Source organism: Rhinolophus sinicus, chromosome 14 (assembly GCF_057876585.1).
Source record: "Rhinolophus sinicus isolate RSI-liver-muscle chromosome 14, RSI-T2T, whole genome shotgun sequence".
Lineage (NCBI taxonomy): Eukaryota > Metazoa > Chordata > Mammalia > Chiroptera > Rhinolophidae > Rhinolophus > Rhinolophus sinicus.
Genome location: NC_142514.1, coordinates 131293605 through 131313895, shown reverse-complemented (window position 1 = coordinate 131313895; position 20291 = coordinate 131293605). Strand labels below are relative to the sequence as shown.

The window sequence follows — 20291 nt, the reverse complement described above, 5'->3', positions numbered from 1 at the left end:
GTTATGGGTAAAGAAGGAGAATCGGATCACTAAGCCAAAGACCACCTCCCAGACTTTGGCACTGTTTCAAGACAAACATCTCTTGAATTTGGGACCTGAAGTGCTAAGGAAACATATAGCTTTTGTTTATAGGAAAATCATCCTGCAGCAAATTCTTGATTATCTGTGCCTCTACAGAGTTACATTAATAGAGTTACCCTAGCATGGAAAGTTTACTACCAGCTTCAAAAACATGAGCTTATCTTCCAGGCACTTCTACTTTCATAACTGGATAAAGAGGAAGCTGTCAGGAATAAGAAAGAGGGAACTGGCTTTGGAGGCAAAAAGGCTTCGTTCACACCTTCATTCCCCCAGTACTAGCTATGTGTTCTCGCGCAAACATTTGAACTTCTCTGAACCAAGAAACACTATTAATAAAATGGGGGTAATAATAACTATCAGGTTGGTGCAAACATAATTGCAGTTTAAAAGGTTAAAAATAATTGCTAAAACCGCAATTATGTTTGCACCAACCTAATACCTCTTAATGTTTTTCTGAGGGTTAAATAAAATAATACATGTAAAATAACTATCAAAACTCCTGGTATGGCATAATTAAGATTAGTTATTTTTGCCCAAAGCCTCAGAAGCACTCTCTGTCTTCTGCAAGTTTGAGAAGGGTTCCCATCTCACACGAAGATAAGTCATAAAGTGAATATCCACGATGATCTTTAGTAATGTCTCTGCATAAAGTGGAGAATGGTTCCCACACATATCTCAGGAGGGGGTCATCTCCCCCACTGGGAAGGACATTAGGAAATCTGCTCCCAGCATTCAGACCAACTTAGTGAAAACACGTGATATGACAACTCACCATATTTCTTCCACAAAGAAAATGGAGCAAGATGTCTTCCTAAAAATTTCCAAGAAGAGTATAAGCTTTGAAATCTCTAATGCTTTGTGGTTTTGTTTTGTTTTTGTCTTGTCTGTTTGTTTGTCAAAACAAACCTGTGGTCCTTAAAAAATCCCAGGACGGGGGCAGTTGGATCTACTTTCTAAGCATCACGGGCTTGCAGTGTTTAGCAAGAACCTATGTTGCTTCAGATAATCTAGGCACACAGTAGATGGAAAAAAAATAATAACCCCTGCCCTCTAAAAACCAGGTTTTTTCACTTCAGATAACTCAGTATAGATCACTTGAAACTATAGACTTTAACCACCTCCTTGGCTGTGAATAAAAAAAGTGGACTTGTCAAAAGCATTTGAACCAAGCATGAATAAAGGATGCCAGTTGTTTACAGAAGCTGGCAATTAAGACAGCCTCTGTGGGTAAGCAAAGAAAGCAGCTTCATGACAATGTCTTTGAAACTTAATTCCTTGGAGTTTATTTGATATCTTTGTCAGGACCAGACAGGGGGCCAGCATAACTTTTGCAGACTGCTCATCACCCAGGAGACAGATATAGTATGAACCATGGGTGGGTGCTCCAGTCTGACAGAAACAATCAGAATCCAATGCTTTATAATATATGAATCCCTATCCTGGAAACCGATGGCCTAGAAGGTCAATTTTGGTTTAAAAAGAACAAAAAACAAAAACAAAAAGAACACACAAGCACAAGATTTTACATTCAAGTAAAGAAAAAAACAAAATAAAGCTATTAGTTAATCCCTGCTGAATACTATACAAGCAATTAAGTTCATAAACTTGTAACGATGTTGCTAACCCTTTTTGATATCAGAGGGATTATTCATTATGAATTTGTACCAACTGGACAAACAGTTAACCAAGTTTACTATTTGGAAGTGCTGAAAAGGCTGCGTGAGAAAGTTAGATGACTGAACTTTTGTCCAATAATTCATGGAATAATCTCCCTGCTCACCTAATCTGGCCCCCAATGACTTCTTTCTTCACCCAAAGATAAAGGAAATATTGAAAGGAAGACATTTTGATGACATTCAGGACATCAAGAGTAATACGGCGACAGCTCTGATGGCCATTCCAGAAAAAGAGTCCAAAATTGCTTTGATGGGTGGACTAGACACTGGCGTTGGTGCATAGCTTCCCAAGGGGAGTACTTCAAAAGTCACCATAGTGATATTCAGCAATGAGGTGTGTAGCACTTTTTGTAGGATGAGTTTGCAAACTTAATTGTCAGCCCTTGTATATTGAGGGTTTGACTTAAATTATCACACCTGTGCTGTATGTATATGTGATAACTACTATGCTAGGCCCAAACATATTATATGGAAGATGTTTAATGAGAACATATTCTTTCTTCACACATTAGCAGAACAAGTTATAAATAAAGCGCAGCCTCTATCATTGAGGGGTTCCCAGTGTTAGCTTTGTGTGTGACCAGTGTGCATAGATATTGAGAGAGAAAATGAGACAGATCAATATTAAACAAATATAATACAAATTTATAAATTCTACAGACACTTGTAACATATATAGTACATTATTACTAATATATAATTTATATATACTATATAGAACATATATAATATTGTATTCATTAATGGCATAAAAAATGCTATAAAAGCACAAAGAAAGGAACGATTAATTTGACTTCAATCAATTGACCTCAATGCATCTTCACAGAGGAGATGCATTTTTGCAGTTCCTGGAAGTGTAAGTCCAATTTTGCGACTTGAAGAAATAGTAGAAGAGAATGTTTTGATCAAAGCAATGCTTCATACACATATACATAAATAAATTGTGACGATGCCTTCTCTAGAACTACAGCTAACTCATCACTTAATTAATATTCCTTATGAAATAGGTGATAGTACACATTTGATTGTAATTTACTCAAGGAAATACATAACAACATAAGCATTAATCACATCCAAGGCATCAGACAACAATTATTCTCATCGAGGTATTTGCAATAGATCTGTAGAGTAGAAATGTTTTGGAAATTAAGTTTGATAGTCAAAATTTTGTCTGTGTAAAGAGGAAATTTCTAAGACTAAGTCTATTCATCTATTCATCCACTGCTATGTCCTTTCATTACTATTATTTTTTACTTTTAGTAAACACCTACAGGATGTCAAGCAGCCATTAGATCATACTCTCCTTGAAGACCCATCACTTGCTCATTAAATTGTCTTAGATAACTTGCAGGTGACAGCTCACATCCAGTCTGTGACACAGACAAATAAATAGCATCAATTCAGTATGATAACTGCTGTTGTTGAGGTATTACCATAAATTTGGGAGACAAAAAGGATCACCTACTAAACTTGCTAGAAATGTGTTACCCAAACTGGGCATGAGTATACAGTGAAATGATTTTCATGGGCAGCAAATACAACATGCACCTTTATACCTTTCTAGTTGCATCTATGTTAATTCATATTAATAATATATGGCATTTATTGGGGCTCTACTCTGTGATAGCTATGGTGCTCCGTGATTCGCATTCATTACTTCATTTTATCCTCATAAGAATTCTGTAAAGCAGGAGTTACTGGCCTCTTATACAGATGAAGAAAATGAGGCCCATAAAGCTTAGGTAACTTACACAATGTAACAAAGCTAGTAAGAATATGAACTAGATTGTGAAAAAGATCTTATGGCTGCCAGTGGTCTTCTACTTCAATTATCCTATTTGGCCCTTTCCATTATAGCCACTTTGAGAATTAGAGGCCACATGGAATGATATGCATGTTAGGACTCAGAGGGAGCTTAGAGATGGATTTTTCACACTCTTCACTTGACAGAGGAAGAAACAGGCTGGTTGCCTTGGTTACCAGGGGCCTATTCCGTTATTAGTGCAAAAAGCACATGTATACAAGAGTGTTTGTGCCACAGGTGAGTGGATTCAGAATAAATGCCAGTTCTTCCCAGTCTAATACAGAGGCCCGACTGGATGAAATGCGTATGAGAAATTTATACCCAAGGGCAAGACTCTCGCTTCTGGACATGCATTTTATTTTGTTTCATTTCTCTCTATAGTCTATCACACTGCCTCATTTCTGGGTAATTAGGATTTCTGATGAGTAAATCATATTTTCAAAAGCAACCAAAGTTAATAAATTTCAAATTTTACAAAAAGAGTTTTTTAAATTTTATTTAAGAGTTTTCTTTGATTTCTCCTCCAATGATTCAGGCTTGGAGCCTCAAAATACTCAAACTTATATTAGCTTTGCATCTGGACCATTTTTCTTTGCAGGTTTTATTCTTTGCTTTCTCCCCTGAATCTTGAATACTGCCGTGTATTCCAAAGTTGCACAAACCTCTGAGCTCTTAAATATGACTTTGAAGAGTCTCTGATGAAAGGAAAGTTCTCTTAATTCCCTAGTAACAGTTTCTTCATAGAGTGTCACAATGTGCAAATATCCTGCTTTCAAAAAAGCTTATAATAAAGTATCAAGATGAATTGTGATAGGCAACAGAAAAATATTCATTTTTGATAATGGGACCAACTCAACATACTATAGAATAAATCCCTAAGAGGTAGATATTAGGAATGAAGACAAAAGGCAGGCTAATGAATAGGCTGGTGAGAAACTTCATGAATTAAAGAAAGAAACCCAAGTGTTTGAATCTGCATGTTCATGAATTAGGTGCAAATGCATAAAGCCACTCAGAGTGGCTGTGATTTCTTGAGCTGGTCCGTGTTTTGTACTATGTTATTAAACAGGGAAATCAAGGCCCTGCTTTTTCCAAGAGGGAAGTTATACAAAACATTCTCTTCTTTATTTGATAGATCCTGCTGCCTCCCGGAGCTGGCCTGCAGGAAAAGGGTGAAGAGGAGCAGTTGCCTTTGGCTGTTCTAGGGTTGGAGTTTCTCTCTGAGACAGAGGGCACCATAGCCCCAAAGGCAAGCTCTACCCCACAACTCTGGGGCTGAGGCTTCTAGGGAAAATCACAGAGACACACGTGCCCTGTGCTTCCATAAACCTTGCACTCCAAACTCAGGCCTGCTCTTAAAGCTGCGTGGACATCCTAGGGAGTAACTTCCCATGTTCCTTCAGAGACGATCCCAACCACCACCACACTCTTTGAATCCCTAACGTCATCTCTTTTGGTGCTACCATTTTCTTCCAGCTGCCTCTCTGCCTCTCTGGCTGCTGTTTCTCAGGTCTCTTTAATGCACCCTCTTCCTCCATCTTCTCCTAAAAATTCTGGGTGTTCCCAGGGTTCAGTCCTTTTCTCTTGGTCTATAGTTTCTGCCCAAGGAATTACATCCACACCTATTGTTTCAACGATGACTTTTATGTGCTGATGCTGTCAAACGAATCTAGTCCAGACTTACCTTCTTTGCCCTCGATTTTTGTATCCCATAGCTTTCTAAAACATGTTCCCTTAGACATGTCATAGGCAATTTGGTTTCAAATGTCAAAAGCTAATGGCATCACCTTCCTCTTCAAATCTGTTCTCTCTCTGATTTTGCCTGGGTCAGTGAAAGCCACAGTGACCTAGCTAGTCTCCTGAGACAGAAACCTGTGCAATATTCGATATTTCTCCCTTAGCCCACACATTTAATCAAAACCCAATTATGGTTGAAACTGTTTCTTCAATAATTCTCATATCTCTCCCGTTTCTCTGTCATTATCTCTTATTGGACTATTATAAAGATGAAGAAACAGAAAAAAAACAAACACACCGCCACACAAATGTCTCATTTGGGTTTGCATTATACTTATGACTCACATTGGAAAGAAGTAACATGTTTACAATATTTACTCTTCCAGGAAGAAGGGACATTCCCTCATCTTTTCAAATTGTTTATGCTACTAACGTTTTATCACTTCTTTCAAAATCATCAGGCCATCATATTTTTCCAGTTTTCCCTCTAAAACTCTCCTGCCATATATTAATCCAGTTTCTGCTCATACGTTTTCAGGGATATTCTTGATGACCCAAAGTACTTCCTCTATATTCTAATAATTATGAATACTACATTATTATTGGTGTTAAAACCTATATATTGGTGATGGAAGGAGAACTGACTCTGAGTGGTAAACACACAATGTGATGTATACATGATGTATTGCAGAGTTGTACACCTGAAATCTATGTAACTTTACTACTAACAATTGTCACCCCAATAAACTTTCATTAAAAAAAACCACCTATATATTTATGCTCATGACTTTATGAGGTCTTAAAACATATGAAAAAGAGGACGCGCTGGCTCACAGAGTTTTCAGCATTCAATAGTATATTCCAGGATCAGGGGAGGAAGGTTTCAGACATCTCCAGTCCAGCTCAGAAGATGATATTTTCCCATACCACAGCTTATGGCAAGTCATAAAAACCCTTTCTCCCACTCCAAAGAAAAGAATGCCTTATGACTTAGACTTTCCATCATATCAATACAAGACCCCACTTGCCAGAATCTCATATTTAACATCAACAGTCCCATCCGAGTCCAGATTCCAACCACCTGAGACCATCTCAAGTAGTGAGAGATTCACTAGGAGACAGATGAGTGACCTTTGCCCTCAACATGGCTTCAGTGTCTTCCACTTTTCTTCGTCTTATGACATATAACACTTTCTAATAAATACTGAAAGTTTTTCTGGATCTGGGCTTTACTGAACACCTTGGCATCAAAGGTCACACTTAAGCCCTCCCTCCTCAATAGAATTAATGCATCCAGAATTACACAACTAAAAACAGGAAGAAGTGAAGATTTTCTAAGACAAAATGGATACAGTTTGACTTTGGTCATACTTTTTAATAGCTATACCAATAAAAATAAAAATCACAATCATTATTTTTGGAGTACTGACTAAATATAAGGGACAACTCTTAGCTCCTTGTGGCATTATTTCATTTAAACCTTATAACTACCATATGAGATAGTCATTATTATTAACCCCATTTTATAGATGAGGAAACTGAGCTTCAGAGATTAAGTGACTCACCCATGTCAGAGTTAACACGTGGAAGAACCTGGATATAAATCCAGGCAGTCTGAATCAAGAGTAAGTGTGCTTCACCAGACAGTGCAGAATCATGGTGAACTATCGTAGACTCCAGCCTTAGATTTTCAATAACCGAAACTGATATGATGCCTCCTGAAACGTGCAGGAGGAAATTCAAACCAGTTTCAATTCTAACTGAAGGCCCTTTCAAACAGCTCTCTTACATTAAATTGTAATGAGCTTCTTGTGACTTCCATGGGCCACTTGGCATCTCTAAAATTAACAGAATAAGACCAAAGTATCCTTATAGTCAACTCTTCCAGGGCAGGGACTATGGATTACTGATTTCATATTCCATACAACATCTAAAGCATAACTGGATATTCCCAAATATTTGTTTTCTTAAAGAATTGAGAGGTGCCTACCATAGATCATTTTCCTGAGGTGGGGTTGGGGGCGCTATGTGTCACTCGCTCGCTGTGCAGCAACATAGCCAAGTCACTTAACCTCTCTGATCCTTAGCTCCTCACCTGTGATTGGTAATAAAATAGTATCTGCCTCACAGGTTCATTAACATAACCCAATCAAATAATGAATGTACAAAATAAACTTGGCCATGGTCACCTTTTAGTAGGTCCTGTTTTTTGTTTGTTTGTTTTTTGTTTTTGTTTTATTTTTACCATTATTCTTACCTCTACAAAAGGCCTTGCTCGTTTGTTCTGTAGTATTTATTTGCTTCCCTCTCTTGCTGGCTGTTGAGTCCAAGGTCACAGCCTTATTTTATTTATTTTTGTACTTGGCACAAAGGAAATATTTGTTGGAGCAAAAGCTACCTGACATCAACCATTTGCTTCATCACATTTGTCCCTGTACTATAGGAATGTCTGCTGGCACGAAGTTACGAGGGAGATGTCTGCGGCCACACTTCTCTTAGGACGCCCAGGAAGCTCTGACTCTAGCTAATTTTCTTTTACTCTCTTCTTCCCCATTTCCTATCCTTAGCAGACCACTTGTCTCATTATAGGATGGAGCTTTGAAAAATAATTTTTTTTTCTATCTTGATTCCTTAAAAAAGCAGCTTCCATGAGGTAGAAACATATGTAAAGTTTCAGAGCCTTTCTGAATTTCTCTTCCTCTTAATTGAAGTTCTATTTGTGACATATGACAGACAAAGAATGCATAATTAAAAACTTACTCCCCAGAAAAATTGAAACGGTAGCCAGCCATCTATCTTTAATATAAGAAAGGCTCTGTTCTGCCCTGTGCTTTATACCCATTATTGAGAGATTTGCAGGGTGACATAACCCATTCCATTCCCTCCCAGCCCACTGCATCTCAGCTCAGCTCATCCTGTTTCCTCTCCTCCCTCCCCTCTCCTCCTTTCATCGCATCTCATCTCATCTCATTTCATTTGATCTCATCTCAATCTTGCAAAACAGAAGCAGAACTCAGCCTATAATCCAGGGTTACTCAGTTTCTATAAAGAGTGGCAAAGGTCTCAGGAGAACACAAACATGTTTTGACTCCATACATTTTAATGATGAGTAGTCTACTTGGAGGGGTTCTACGTGGGGACAAGACTATTCATCCAATGGCAGAAATAATCCTCAACCTTCTTTGAGCCAAGAGTCGAACTTTTCCATTATCTTGAAAGTTTTACTAGTGAACAGAGCAGGAAATAAAGTTCATGGGTCACTGCATGCTATTTCTTAAGCAGGAGACACTAAACCAACAAAAAAGGAATGCAGAGGAAAGGGCCCAGGTCTGGAGAGATGGAGATGCCCAGGAGACAGAGCAGCAGAGTTTAGAACCAGAAGATATGGGTATGACTCGTGGTTTTGTCACTTCATTATGTAACCTAGGGCAAGTCACGCTGTTTCTCTCCTCTTTATCCTCATCTGTAACATGATGACAAAACCTACTTTATTATTTTTTTTAATAGGGTAGTCTTGAGAATTAAGTGTATATGCAAATGCTTATAAATGGCCACAAACTATGCAAATGCTACTCTTCATTTCTATCAGGGGCTTTTTCATCCACCCAGGCAAATGTTTCATTTGTCAGTGCTCAAACCTTCTGGATGGCTCTTTGCCAGTTCATTTCCATTCACTAAAACAATCAACATTCCAGCAGAATATTGATCTGGGGCTCAGAGTAGAAAGCAAGACTAATTTATTCATGACTTGATAATAAAGAAAAGAAACTTGTTACTTCAGGTCAATTTTCACCATGCAGAAGAAAGGCAAGGAGACCATACAGATACTCCTAACAAACCTCACTCTGACATCCAACCTCTGCGAGGCGAGAAATGAGAGAAACGCCGTCCTACAAAGCCAGGATTGTTGTTCCATATGGCATGCATCAACGGGTTAGAATCATGATACATTCAGTTCCAATTCATCTGTCAGTAGCAAAGAAACTCTTCCATGTGTATAACCAGTCCAATCTTCCTAAACTATTGGGAAATAAAGCCAACATCTGTTCAATTCTCTGCAAAGGCATCCATTAGACTGGCTCCAACCAAGGAGAACAAAAATCACCTGAAAACAGGATAGGTGTGCTTCCTAAAAAGGTCAATCAGCATTGTTTTTAAAAAATGAATCAGTAATACAACATAAAACACTGAAAGTTCAGATAAACAGAAAAACGTTCTGACACTAAGAATATGAGAAGGTGGTGGAAAGGAAATATGTTAAATCTAGGGTGGCAGAGAGGAGCGAGGACTCTGGGCGAGATGTCAGAGATCTCATATCCTGCTCAAAACTGCATTTGGGGTCATGGAAAAGTCTCTTAGTTTTACCGGGCCCCATTTCCTTAATTGTGAAACAGGATGGTTGAATTTACACCACCTAAACCATAATAGAAACAGATAGATCTGGGTTCAAATTTCGGTTCTAGTAATTAATGAAGTGAACTTGGGAGAATCACAGAATTATTAGACCCTTGGTATCTAAGATTAATTTCCTCAAAAGATTGATGTAGGGATTAAAGAAACTGCATTTAAACTCCCTGGAGCATAGTAGGCACGTGAACCACTTTAATCACCCAGCCCAAAAAGTCTATGTCTGTGTTTATCATGTCAAGATCAGTCCAAACTAACAGTTTTGTTTATAATAATTGCGGCTAATTGAGCACCAACTCTGGGTCAGGTATTGTCTTTATATTTCATCTTAAAAACTATTTTGAAGGTAGGTATTATTTGTCCAATTTCATATATGATAAAACTGAGGGCCAGAGAGATTAAGAATCTTTCCCAGGGTCATGTAGCTAGTAAAGGCTAAAACCAGTTTTGACTGACTCAAGTATATGTATTAGTCCTTTTAATAGTGGAACACTGAAAATATTAATATATATATATATATATATATATATATATATATATATATATATATAATATTATATTATTATATTGTTATATAATATATGTATATATTAACCTAATGGACAGAAAGTATACAAAAGGAACGTTTCAGCACACAGCAGCTTGCTGAGCTCACTTAACAATCTGTGGGATAACCAAGCAATGGCAAACAGTAGGCTGCAATGGAATGACTGCGTACAGAAAGGCTGTAAGGAACCACAGAAAGCAGCAAAGAGCCATAGCCATGGCAGTGGGCAGCCTGGCTCCCTGCTCCTACAGCCCTCTTCCTATGAGAGCTGTCACATGGTCTGTGTGTACAGCAGGCTGAGCTCAACTGTAGGCCCTGGTTCCAACACTTGTCCAGTCAAAATGTAATGTGGTTGCTCATTGACTCAGCATTGTAGCAGAGGCTGCTAATTACTCTGCAATAGACAGTCATTCCTTCTTCCTTAGAGGATCACTCAGTTTTCAATTGGGCACTGGGCACATAACTTTCTAAAACAGTGATCACATTTCCCAGGTTCCTTGGCAGCTAGGTATGGCTATTTAACTTAGTTCTGGACAGAGCAATTTAAGTAGACTTGCTCTGTGTAGAACCATTCCTAAATGGGGGTGGGTGGGGGTGGGGGGGTCGTTTCTTTATGCCTTCTTCCTTCTCTCATTCTTTCTTCTTCCTCCAGGATGGAATATACACATGATAACTGAATCTTGAACTGCCATCTTGGGTATGAGATGGGTTTCTTTTATGTTGAGTTTGGTTGAATAATAAGATAGAAGGATCCTGGGTTCCCGTAATCATGTTGCTGTCATCCTTGATTAAACTGCTTATTTCTCGGTTTCATTTACATAAGATAGAAAGAAATTTCTTTTATTTCAATATTTCTGTCACTCATAGGCAAATTTAATTCTAATGGACACAGTATCAAGTCAATTTGTGTGTAGTTTCAATCAATTTTTACATCTTCAGGGTGGATGTTGTCTTGCTTTTGCAAGACCTGCTGTCTTTGAAGTCCTTTCTGTCCCTGGATCCTGGACCTAAGGAATGGGCTCTGTAATCTCTCCTTAATTTCCACCGGATCTCCTATAAAGCCTTCTAAGACTCCCTGTTAGCTTGTTTTAGGTCTGGACTGGAACGCCCCCCCCTATTAATATAATTCTTGGCTACCAATAAACTTCTGGAAACATCTCGATGTTTTCTAGATATCTATATGTGCCCATTTTACTAGAGGTTCTATCAGCCATTTAGGGGCTAACTAGTGATTGTGTGACTGTGTGGAGCAAGGAACACACACACACACACATACACACAGATCTCACAGATCCATGGAATAAAAAATATGAGACGAACTAAATTAGCTTAAACTGTCCCTCACTCCTTTTCCCAGTTTTGGAAAACACATGACCCGCATTAGACCATCACCCCTTCTGACCCCAATTGTCACTTCAGAGGTTTCCCAAAACAACCCTCAGTTTAGGTAATTTGTGAGAAGGACTCACAGAGCTCACTGAAATCTGTTATGTTCACAAATTTGGTTTATTACAGGGATGGGATGGAGATTAAAATCAGACAAGGAAAGAAGTCCATCAGGCAGAGTTCAAAAAAAGTTACCAAATATGGAGCTGTGGTTGTGTTCTCCTCATGGACTCATGGATGCATTGTGTGCCTGGCATTGATGGGCGACAATAGGCACAGGTTATTGCTAACCAGGGAAGCTCACCTGAGCCTCAGTGATCAGACTTTTTACTGGGGCTTGATGACATACCAGCCACCTGACAAACCTTTATTCTCTAGTCCTTCCAGAGGTGGAACTGAGGCCACATGGCCCCAAACACTCATCGTTAATCACATTGTTAGACTGTCTAGTGGACAAAACAAGGACATTCTTATCAGGTATAAAATTTCAAGGACCTAGAGATTAACCCCCAGGAAGTGAGGGCAAAGGCTGGACCTCTCTTTGGATAAAATAAAATTCTGCATTCCATAGCATCCTTCTCAACTTCCAGGAACCTGGATTTGACACTAACACAACTCCACCATTTCACTGTGCAACCTGATACCCAATTTGCTCTGTCTAAACACCCCGTGTGCTGAGTCAGTAGTATTTGCAGCATGTTTATCATCATATTGGGCATGTAATTATATCCAGATGACCTCCTGAGACCTGGTTCCATACCTCTCTGAAGTACTAATAAGTAAGTAATAGGATGGGCAGACCAACCTGACCCAGAGCAGAAATACTATGATTCGAGGGAGGGAGGCAGACAGCTGCTTTGGTTGGAACCTAAGAAAAGTAGTTGAAACCTAAGAAAAGCATTCCTAGCTTTGAACTAGACTATGAGAGAACATGCTGTAAGAGAGGGGGAAAATCTACATCCCACACCAGCCTTTTGGTCTATGCTTTTTTACAGAAAAGTCATTTTTATCAGCAGCATTGACTATGAAGAGATATATAAATATACGTATTGACCCAAGCAATGGGAAATATACCACAGATGCATATCTTATTCCTTCTGATAAGGGCAAGGTGACTGAGTAGGCCTGTTTCTTTTTCTTACTTCCTGAATTTATGATTTAATTGAAATTGGGGCCATAAAATGTTTTACCGCATGCTATAAATAAACTCTTTGGCCTGAAGGACTCAAATTAACTTCAAGTTGTACATTTTTATAAAGAATGCATTACAGTTTAATGTGGGAGTGGGAGGATATAAATCAATTCAAGCAGTGATGATTAATTAAAGTTTGTCTGCAACATTTCCCAGGGTCTACAGATAGATCATAAAATAAAGTTTTATGATTTTGCTACCATATATACTCCTCACTCAACTTATTACAGGTAAAGCTACTTAGATTATCTGTGTATAGAAAAAAATGCCAACAGAAAATGCTTATTTGTAATTATGTCTTTGGAGGCAGTATTTTTTTCCTGCATGTTCTAGAGATGTTATGAGATGATTTCCTGGCGTGAGGGTTCTTGAATAACAATGAATGGTTTTAAGTTTTTCTTATTAGAGCATCAGAGCATTTACCTTATAGAATGGAGCATATGTTACGTTCACAAATGTAGCAAAATAATTTAGAGAGAGGATCAGATTCAAAGCCAAGAGCTCCTGGGTTCCATCTCTGACTTCAACTCGTATGACATGAGGACTCATTTCATCCTCTGAACTTCAGGTTCTTCTCACGTAAAATTGAAAAAGAACCAATGCTCACCTCACTAGGGATTACAAATATATTTGTAAACGTGCCTTAAAACTATAGAATTCCATAAAAATGTTCATTTCTGTTCTGTGTGCTGTTTAGTGGTAATTTATCACAACTTAATAATTCAGTATTTATTGTGGGCCAAGACCTGAGGTAAAAGCTTGGGATATAAAAGAAAATAAGACATAATCCCTCTCTGTGATGTGCTCATAATTTGGTGTGTGTGGTGTGTGGTGTGTGGTGTGTGTGTGTGTGTGTGTGTGTGTGTGTGTGAGAGAGAGAGAGAGAGAGAGAGAGAGAGAGATCTATTTAAGATCTCAGAATCTAGAAACTACTTGGCAGCACTTAGTGTAGTCTTTAAGCATTGAAGTTGTTCAATATAAATGCATATATATTGATAATTTAATGTAAAACTAGAGATTTCTCATCTCAATTTTGCTTAAACAAAGAAGTATAAGAAATACTGAATCAAGGTTAAAGATAAAGAGAGTGCAATCTCACCTAGATAGCATTACCTACACACTTTTTTTTTTTTTTTTTTTTTGGTAGGGAGGGCTTTATCTTTTGTCCTCCACAATTTCTCTAATTTAGACAAGGGTCAGACTATACTAGAGAATCACAAATGGAAACATATGCGGCATGATAACGTGAATTTAGAGGGCCACCTCCCCACAAGCCATCCATCCCCCTGTCACAACAGCCATTCATTCAGCCATCAGTATCAGATTATGAGTCTTTAAAGTCAATTTCTCTATAAATCTCTTTTTAAAAGCAGTCATTTTGAAAAGGCATGAGTTTGCCTAGTGGAGGTTCTGTTTGGATCCTTTTAGTCAGGGATTAAACCTGAGAACTGAGGAAATGTAAAGCCATGAATTTTACTCTTAACAAATTGGTGTGTTTCTTGAGCCAGTTGGCTAAAATCCAGTCCTGAGACGTCAGATGACAACATTACCTTCTCCCAGTGAACAAGACCTGGCCAACAAGACCACTTTCATGAGCTAAATCATTTTTCCTGTTTATTACTAGAAAGTACCTTTTCCTTAGTACATCCTCTCCCACACTTGACCTTCTTCTTTCTTTTGAAGATCACCTCAGATATAATCTATTCCAGGGAACCTCACCACCTCCTCTTTCTCCCTCCCTTCCCTGATCCAAGATAGATCACAGATCCATGTCTTGGGCCTGAGAGAAAACTCTGGTTATCTTAAACAAATTAGAACCTATTCCAACTGCCTATTAACAGGATAACTTGGAAGGCAAGTACCATATCTTATGCATCTTTGTTTCCCCAAAATAGACACCTGAGCACAACAAATATTTGTTGAATAAATAAACGAATGAATGGGGCAAGAATAATGGATGGTATTTACTTGCTGTCTCTCTTGTTCTCTCCATCCTTCTATATCCTATTTCTCCAGAACTGTCCTGACGTATGATTATTGACCCAGAAATAGTCACGTGTGCTTTCATTGTCCATAATGAACTGGTGTGGATGACAAAATATATACAGTTATCCCATTAATTCCTTTGTTTAAGAAAGCCAGAAACTTTTAATAAGTGAAGCGATGTTATAAAACTTTTTTCATCCCATCTGGAAGAATAGATATTACTAAATATACAATATCAAAGGTGATGCTCTTAAAAGCAATTATTATAAAAGGGAAAATATTACAAACATAATTCCTCACTTTTAGTTATGGGTGAATTTATTTCATCTCAGAGTAAGAACTAGCTTTATGTTGGTAGATTTTAACTTTGGAGAAAGGACTAATACATGCTTGCTTTCTTTTCTTTTTCTTTCTTTTTTGTTCTAAAACAAAATGAAATAAGGATATAATTCATATGTTATAAATCATACCCTTTGAATGCATACTATATTTTTTAGTATCTTTACAACCCACATTTACTCCTGAACCTTTCTTTCTGTAGCCCCCTTATATCTGGATCCTGAGGTTCTCCCACCCCCAGATTCAAGTTCTTTATATAGTTTAAAGCACATGCTGACCTGGGAAGAATGTCCCTCACTTCAGTAGATTCTCCCCCTCTTACTCCCCACTTTCCCTACTTACTTCATAGGGGCTTGTAAATGTCTTGCCCTCAGATCTGATAATACAGTGGCCAAGCCAAAACTATAGTGTTCCTGTGTTGAAGTCCCAAGCTTCCTTTGCTGAAAACCAGCATTTAGTTTTTTAATCCCAAACTAAAGCTATAGGCAGAGTCACAAAGGCTCTTTTATTCCTTAACAGCCTTCCTTCCCCTGAGTGAAGAAACATGGTAGTTACATTTCTATGAAATGCTTTATTAAAATTTTTCAAATGATCTTTTTTATTCTATGGATAACCAACCACACATAGTCATAATTTAGTGTCAAATATTAGCTGTCAATGACATTTGTATACATATAGTCCCGTTTAAAAGGAGTTTCAATTCCAAGCCTCCTCCTCAAATCTCTCTATCAAAAACAGAAGACCAAGCCTGGGTTCTACAACCAGGGATATACAGAAGAAGCCACCTCAAGAGTGGTACGAGGGGCAGAGATGCAGGCAGGGCTGGTCTCACACCCGTGTGTGACCATTAAAAATTGGAAGGTATATATCAGCAGAAGAGGTTCCCCCTACCTGAGGAGTGAGGGGTCCCAGCCCCTCCCCAGCCCAGGGTTCTAGTGCCAGGGAGAGAAGTCCCCATAATTTCTGGTTGTGAAAACCAGCGAAGGTTGTGGCTGAGTGAGACGGAGGGCAGCTGCACTCCAAGGCCCTCTTCTTAAAGGGCCCACAGAGACTTACTCACTGATGAACTCACTCACTTTGAGCTCCAGCACTGGGGCAGTAACTTGAAAGGTACCAGGGACATACAGGGAGGAACTGAATTGTCTATCTTCAGGGTGAGGGTTGGAAGGGCAGCTCTCTCCAAGAGGGAGAAGCTGGTGAAAGCCATTGTTTCTTTGTTGAGCCCTCCCCCTTCCTGGCATGAAGACATGGGCACATGCCATGTCTGAATCTCCATCCAACTGGCTATCACCTTTTGACTGCCCTGCCCTAGTGATTCCCTGAGACCATCGCCCATCCACTATCAGGTACATCTAAGCAACTTCCAGTGGCTTTTCTGTATAAATAGCCTCTCTTGGTTCATGCTACAGACTTTCCTAAAATCTCTCAAAGGACCACGAAACCCAAACAAACAGCATCTGGCTTTAGTGTGTCCCATATCTCAGGCTGAGCAGCCCAAAGTCTGGCACTAGTGACAGCCAGTCTTGGCCTCTCAAAGCAAATCCAAGCACAGTGCCAATGGTGGCAATCTCTGAATTGCTTTGTGGATAATGCCAGGTGGCCCCAGTCAGAATACAAACTGCAGCTAAACTTGGCTTGCAGCTGGTCCCCTCCTAGGAGGCCAGCTTTGGACTGGGCCAGAATATCACCTGGCCACCTCCAATGACTACACACCCAAAGGGCAGACTGGGCATGCAGCAGAGCCCTGCTAAAATGAGCCCTGCTCTATAGGGTCACCCCTACAAAATACCTCCTCCACTGTAGTCACAACCAGTCCTCACAATCAGCCTGAGGTCAATCCTTACCACTGATGTGCAAACAGCAATCAAATCTAAACTACAACAGGAGAGCACACACAACCCACACAAAGGAAACACATGGAGTACCTGGCTCTAGTGTCCAGGGAGACTTTTCCACTGGTTCCCACAGAAAACCTAGCACATAAGGCCACTCTACTAAAACCGGGAGGCATAGCAGCTCTACCTACTACATAGAAACAAACACAGGGAGGCAGCTAAGAAAGAAACATTGTCCCCCATAAAAGAACAGAACAACATCCCAGAAAAAGAACTAGACAAAATGGAGACAAGCAGTCTACCAGACACAGAGTTCCAAACTGGTTATAAGGATGCTCAGTGATCTCAGGGAGAACTTCAACCAAGAGATAGGAAATGTAAAAATGGAGACAGAAAACATAAAAAAGAAATAAAGAATACAATAACTGAAATGAAGAATACATTGGAGGGAATCAATAATAGATCAGAAGAAGCAGAGGATCAAATCAGTAATTTAGAAGATAGTGTGGCATAAAACTTCCAATCAGAACAGCAAAAAGAAGAAGAGAACATGTGAAAAAAAAAAAAAAATGAGATTTAAGGGGCTTCTGGGACAACATCAAGTGTACCAACCTTCACATCATAGGGATACCAGAAAAAGAAGAGAGAGAGAGGAAGTAATTGAAAACCCACTTGAAGAAATAATAACTGAAAACTTCCCTAACCTGGTAAAATAAATAGATATACAAGATCAAGAAGAACAGTCCCAAACAAGATGAACCCAAAGAGTCCCACACCAAGACACAACACAATTAAAAGGCCAAACATTAAAGACAAAGAGAAAAATCTTAAAAGCAAGAGAAAAGCAGTTAGTTATATACAAGGGAGCTCACATCAGACTGTCAGCTGATTTCTCAACAGAAACTTTGCAGCCTAGAAGGGACTGGCACAAAATATTCAAAGTGATGAAAAGCAGGTACCTACACCCAAGACTACTCTACCAGGCAAAGCTACCATTTAGAATCGAAGGACAGATAAAGAACTTCCCAGACTAGAAAAAACTAAAACAGTTTCTCACCACCAAACCCAAATTACAAGGAATGTTAGAGAGAATTATTTAAGAAAGGAAGAAAGGGAGGGAGGGAGGGAGGGAGGGAGGGAGGGAGGGAGGGAGGGAGGGAGGGAGGGAGGGAGGGAGGAAAGGAGGGAGGGAGGGATGGAAGAAGGAAAGTAGGAAAGAAGGAAGGAAGAGAGAAAGAGAATAATAAAATGGCAATAATTACATATCTATCAACATTTACTTTAAATGTAAATGGATTAAATACTCCAATCAAAAGATAGAGAGGCTGAATGGATAACAAAACAAGACCCTTATATATACTGCCTACAAGAGACTCATTTCAAATCAAAAGACACACACAGACTGAAAGTAAAGGAATGGGAAAAATACATTTCTTGAAAATGGAAACAAACAAACAAACAAACAAAGCTATGGTAGCAATACTTATACCAGAAAAAAACAGACTTTAAAACAAAGGCTACAAGGACAATAATCCCACTGCTGGGTAATTATCCTAGGAAACCCAAAACATTACTTCAAGAGGACATGTGTATCCATATGTTCATTACAATACTGTTTACAATGGTCAAGATGTGGAGGCAGCCTGGGTGTCCATCAATAGAAGAATGGATAAAGAAGAGGTGGTACATACATATAATGAAATATTGCTTGACCCTGGAAGTATATGGGTTCTCACCATTTTTGGCAGAATTAATGGACCTGGAAGGTGTTGTGCTGAGTGAAGTATGCCAGATAGTGAAAGACAGATGCAATGTGATTTTGCTTATATGTAGAATCTAAAGAACAAAATAAACAAACAAAACAGAAACAATCCCTTAGATACAGAGAACATTTTGATGGTTGCCAGACAATAGGGGGGTTGGAAATGGGTGAAAAAAAGGGGAAAGGATTAAGAAGCACAAATTGGTTGTTACAAAGTAGTCATGGGGATGTAGGATATAGCATAAGGATTATAGTCAATAATATTGTGATAACTATGTATGGTGTCAGATGGGTACTAGATTTATTGGGGTGATAGATGGCAGGGGCGCTGAGGGGCAGGGTTGAAAATGTGAAGGTATTAAGAAGTACAAATCAGTAATTAAAAAATAGTCACAGGGATGTAAAGTAAAGCATAGGGAATATAGGTAATTATACAAGTATGATAATAACTGTGTATAGTGTCAAGTGGGTACTAGACTAGGCAGGGGGATCACTTCTTAAATTACATAAATGTCTAACCACTATGCTGTACACCTGAAATTAATATAGAATAATACTGAATGTCAACTATAATTGAAAAATTATAAAAAGGCGGGGAGGAAAAGGGGACTAAGACGTTCAAATTTCCAGGTATATAACAAAGAAGTCATGGGAATGTAACGTACAGCATGGGGAATATAGCCAATAATATTGTGATAGCATAGTACAATGTCAGATGGTTGCTAGACTTATGGTGATCAGTCTTTAGGCATATAAATGTTGAAGAATTATGGTATAAACCTGAAACTAATATAATATTGTATGCTAGCTATATTTTAATAATAAAAAAATCTTTAAAAATAAAACAGAGATATTTAAATATTTTAAAAACTGAAAAAAAACAAGTCTGAAATTATTTACTTATTAAAATTGCAAATTCCATCTATTCCAAATGGTTTATTTACAAATTCATGGGATATAATGAATATAACAACTGATTCTAAGTTAGCGAGTGCAATTATAATTAATAGGAGAGTTTGAAAACAGTTTACAGCGCTTTGAAAACAGGAGGTCAGGACATCAATTATAGAGGTTACATAAACTCTTTTCTTTTTCTATTTATAATTCAAATCCAAGTTACCACATATTGTCACATGTGGTAAAAGGCCCCAGGTTTTTAAACTTATGCTTAGAATATGGGGGATTGACTCATAAAACAAAGAACAGCAAACCAGGAAGGAGAGATGAGAGGTAGAGCACTATGCACCAAAAAGTTTGGAGTAAACCCAGAAAATTAGGATTGATTTCTAAATATGCTCTGCCCCCTGTATTTCTTTCCAACCTACTTTCTACCATATTTCTTCCCTTTCCCCACTAGTACCCTACCTAAGATGCCATTATTCGATGATTATAGTAGACTATATTATTGTTTTCAATTATGAGTAGCCATCACTGCCCTTTCCCTTAAGAGATAATATATCCTGTCCTTTGTCCATATTATATGCTTTGGCTAATGGAATATGAGTAGATAAGATACGTGCTATACCTTAGCAGAAACTG

General features: G+C 38.5%; 1 protein-coding gene across 17 annotated transcripts in view; it reads right to left on the bottom strand.

The window, feature by feature from the left end:
• DLG2 (discs large MAGUK scaffold protein 2) overlaps window positions 1-20291 on the bottom strand; it is a 1894072-nt gene that overhangs the window by 1068530 nt on the left and 805251 nt on the right. The gene's annotated exons all lie outside the window — the stretch shown is intronic.